Here is a 5,159-nt window from a genome sequence, read left to right as displayed (position 1 = left end):
TAGCAAACAGCAAACAATATGTAAAACAAACAAGCCCTTATTTTTTCATCTTCTATAAATAGGTTAATCTCTTTAAAAAAACGTTTAATCATTTATATAAGAGTAGTCAATAGTAAACATTAATGAGTTTCTGCTTGGGAGTTGGCCTGGAGGTGGGGAATGGTAAGTCCATTAGTTTCTGGTTTGATAACTGGATTGGGGATAAACCGTTAATTGAGGTGTGTTCTTCCCCCCCGCCTAGTGATATACGCAACTGGAGGATTGCCGATATGGTTGACTCGGAAGGGGACTGGATCTGGTCAAAGTTTGATACTTTCTTTAGCCTTGAGACTCTCCTTAGAATGCGGGGAGTGAAGGTGAGTAATCAAGAGGAAGACTTGGATAGGCACTGTTGGGCGCTGACTAACAATGGAGTTTATTCTTGCAAATCGGCCTTTGAAGCTTTCTCTCTCTTTAGATCTGATCCTCCCTCGGATGTGTGGAAGTCGATTTGGACCCTTAAAGTTCCTTTCCGTATTAGGAGTTTCCTGTGGCTGGGCGTTAAGGACAGGCTTCTTACTAATTCGGATAGGCACAGAAGGCACTTGGCTGATTCTGGAGCTTGCAGTAGATGCAGAGGCCATGTTGAGACTTTGTGCCATGCTCTTAGAGATTGCTCTAATAGTAAAGAGGTTTGGAGGAAAATTCTCCCACACCATATTTTCTCTTCCTTCATGGCACATTCTGAGGTCGACTGGTTCTCTGATGGTGTTAGAGGAAAGTTGCTTCCATACATGGAGCATGGTGACATTTTCTTTGCTATTATCTGTCACCAAGTTTGGAAATGGAGAAACGAGGAGATTTTTGGAGATAAAACTGTTTTTATGACAAACTTAGCTGATTTCTTCTCGAAAAAACTTTTCTCTATTATCGATAGTTTCAAAGGAGAGTCCCTTGCCAGAGCCTCTCAGTGTTGTGATGTCCATCTCGTGGGATGGAGCAGGCCAAGAGAGGGGGTTGTGAAGCTGAATACTGATGGTTCCTGCCTCAGTAACGGTAAGATTGCGGCTGGAGGTGTGCTTAGAGATGTAGGGGGCGTCTGGCTTTCTGGGTTCTCCCAGAATTTAGGGTTGGGTTCTTCCTTTTCTGCGGAGCTCTGGGCTATTCTTACTGGAATCAATCTTGCTAAAAGGCTGGGTGTTAAGAGGCTCTCTGTGGAGTCTGATAATTTGGAAGCAATCAAAATGATTTCTGAGAATCATTCTATGGGTCTTAACAGTCGCAACCTCATCAAAGCTATTATAAGGCTTTGCTCCTCCTTTGAGTTCGTAGAGTTCAGACACATTTTTAGAGAGCAGAATCGTGTTGCTGATCGCTTGGCGGCGGCGGGCCATGAAGGGACGTTAGGCGTTACTACCCTTCCTGTTTCCCCTAGTTTCATCTCTCATCTTCTCTTAGAAGATAGGATTGGGGTTAGCTTCCCTAGGCTAATTCCTGGGTAGTTTGTTGTTATTCGTTTTTCTTTTCCTTTTCTACCAAAAAAAAAAAAAATTATGTTATTAATTAATTACTAGTTGTACCTACCACTTGAATCAAATAAGTATTGGATGATAATATGGAAGGACTATTAAGGGAACAAAACAATAAATTGGGTTAAATTCGTGAATTACTATACCTAGCCACTAATTTATACCTCTAGCCTCGGGAATAGACCGAACTACCCTTTGCACCAAAATTGAAAAAACTCAAACCTCTCAAGAACCCTATACAATCTTTGATCAAATCCGGACTAATTTTTGAACTGAATCATGGATGGTGACAAAAGCCATAAAGGGAAAGCGAAAATGGTAAGATTTACGATTTTATTTCGTTGAATTTCACTTTGATTTGAATCTGTTTGGAGTTTTTTGAAAATCGCCGGAATCGCAGTCGGGCATATGAACATCACGCCCGACCTGTGGTTCCGGCGTAAGAACATCACGCCCGACCAGTGGTACGAGCGTGATAGCCACATGCCCGCACAACTGGTCGGGCGTGATGTTCAAACGCCCGCACCATAGGTCGGACGTGATGTTCATACGCCCGACCAGTGGTGCGGGCGTGATGTTCATACGCCCAAGGGTTTTTTTTAATTTATATTTACATTATTTACATTTAAATAATTTAGTGTAATTTTATAATTTATATGTTACAATTTTAGATTAACTTAGTATAATTTTTTTGTAGACGGAGCGACCTACTAGGGGTGGGAAATCCATCCCGTCATTTGCTCATCGTCTAGATATGGACGACGAGGATGATACACCACGCCATACGATATTGCGTGGTATTAGTCTATCTACTCGTAGGCGGAGAGGGGCTGAGACGGAGCAGGTGAGGAGGGGGGCGATTGTGGATCAGCCCGATATTCATGGATCGGAGGGGGCGACTGATTTTGGTGACAGAGAGCCTGATAGCGATTATGTGGATGACTACCTGGATGTGGTAGCCCAGGTACTACGACAGTCTGCAGCTGCATGTGAGCGCGAGGGTAAGGATATCGATGAGCAGCCGACCCCGGTCAGACAGCCGACCCAGCGCATAGGAGGTCGCTTTGCGACTACAGGTATTTTATAATTTTATAATAATTAGTATAATTTTAGTATAATTAGTATAATTTTAGTATAATTTTAGTATAATTTAGTATAATTTTAGTATAATTATTATAATTTTAGAATAATTAGTATAATTTTAGTATAATTAGTATAATTTAGTATAATTTTAGTATAATTAATATAATTTTAGTATAATTTAGTATAATTTTAGTATAATTAGTATAATTTTAGAATAATTTTAGTATAATTTTAGTATAATTTTAATATAACTTTAGTATAACTTTAGTATAATTTTATAACTTTCAGGGACCAGCAAACGTCCCAAAGCTAGTGAGGACGAGAGCTGGCTAGTTAGTGGTCCGGTGGATGGTGGCCCCGTTGATAGTTCCGTGATTCCTAGTTTTCTAGGACATGTTGCCTCACGGATGCTGGGAGGAGAGCTTCGGTCGTTTCTGATATGCTACAACAGATCAACAGCATGTCGAGATTTGTGGGTGTGGTTTTCTGGTGCGTCACCCGATGTAAGAATAATTTAGTTTGTCAACATTTATTATAATTTGTATTTTTAACTATAAACATCAAAAACATTCAGTAATTGTATAAATTATATATGTGTCATTTTACAGCTGAAGGAGATGATCGAGAAGACTGGTTTGTCTCACTTTCCACATATCATATTTAGGAACCTCGACACTCCGCTGTTGACTGCGTTCGTGGAGCGGTGGCAGTCCGATACGAGCTCCTTCCACATACCGTTCGGAGAGATGACTATCCAGCTGCATGATGTATGGCAGATTCTTCGGATCCCGATCGATGGTCCGATGGTGTCCGAGTCTCCCACTACTGACGGGCTTCATGCCATGTGCATGATGATGTTTGGGGTGGATCGGGAGCAGCTTCTGTCGCCGACCCGACGTTTCTAGAGTGGTAGAGGTGTATTTATTGAGGCTGTACACAGGCTTGTCATCCAGGGTATGGATGACGCTAACTCGGGCCACAACATGGATGTGGCTTATGCTTGGATCCACTTTATTTGTTGACAAGAGTGGAGATAGGATTAGGCCGTCCCATCTTGCTGAGGTTTACGGCGGTGTCAGAGGGGTAGCTGGATTTTCATGGGGGTCTACTACACTTGCCACGTTGTACCGGCAGCTGGGGATAGCGAGCAGAGGAGACTGTTCTGGTATATGCGGATGTTTGACCCTACTACAAGCGTGGATATATGAGTATTTTCCGGTGTTCCGACCGCATAGACTAGCTCACGTGATCCCAGCTGACCATGCCCGTGCACTGAGATGGGAGGTCGGGGTACCAGGCAAGACGACCGCCCGACTAGATACCATACGCGGGCAGCTGGACCGTATGACGGCAACAGAGGTATTTTATAAAATTTTAGAATTAATTTAAGTATTATTTATAGTATATTATTATTTATTATTGAGTATTATTTTTTTCAGGTGACGTGATTGCCTTATGGTCCTGTCCCCGATGATGATCGGCTTCGAGTGTCCTATGCCGGTTGGATACGGTGTAGAGACATCGTCGAGCCGTATATGCCCGATCGAGCGCTGCGATGGGTCGGATATACTCAGCCTATCCCAGCTGAGCGTATTAGACCTGATAAAGTAGTACAACCATGGAGATCTTTATCGTACAAGCTCACGCATTCCTCTGTCACAGTTGAGGATACCTGGCGGAGATTTCCATCTGCTCGGGGCATTGATCGGAGGAGATGCCGACCAGTTGGATACGATCCCACTGCCTGTGATCCTGCTTATATGGACTGGTATATGCGATATTCGCATCCTCATCTCCTTCATGCACCACATGTTGGACCGGTCCAGCATGCTCGCGCCAACAACGAATTTGTAAGTTTATTATTATTTAATATTATTATTTAGTATTAGTTTATATGTGTTTATTTTTTAATATTTTTTATTTTTTTTTTTACAGTGGGTTAGCTGGTTGTGGTGTCACCCAACTAGCGGCTACCCACCGATCTGACGAGGAAGCTCCACACATTAAGAGGGAGATGGATGAGTTTATGGAGGCGTGGCGTCGGGCGAACTAATTATTTTTGTAGAACTTCATACATTTTAACACTTTTATTATATGTACTCTTTTATGTTTATTAATTTTTATTTTAATGTTTATGTTTTTAAATTTTATTTGTTAAAGGGTAATCCGAGTTAAAATGTCGTAATTTTACTTCTAAACGGATAATTCGACTTAACCACAATTATCAACTATTTTTTTGTGATTTATTCATGCGGGCGTGAGGTAATCACGCCTCACCACAGGGTGAGGCGTGATTACCTTACGCCTCACCACAGGGTGAGGCGTGATTACCTCACGCTCGAGTGCCGGGAGAGGTTTTTTTCCCCATTTTCCCACCTCAAAGCCTTAAAAGGTACTTTCGTCCTTTCACGGAGCTAGAGGTGGGAAATTGGGGCTGGGTTTAACAACACCCTTAAATTATCCAATCTTTGTCGATCTTTTTGCATTTTTGTCAACTAAAATGCTTTCATTCCAATGATGGGTATCCAAATGCTTTCATTTCCATTTATGGGTATCCAAATGCTTTAT

This window comes from Euphorbia lathyris, chromosome 6, assembly GCF_963576675.1.
Source record: "Euphorbia lathyris chromosome 6, ddEupLath1.1, whole genome shotgun sequence".
Classification (NCBI taxonomy): domain Eukaryota; kingdom Viridiplantae; phylum Streptophyta; class Magnoliopsida; order Malpighiales; family Euphorbiaceae; genus Euphorbia; species Euphorbia lathyris.
Note: the sequence above shows the minus strand (reverse complement) of the source record.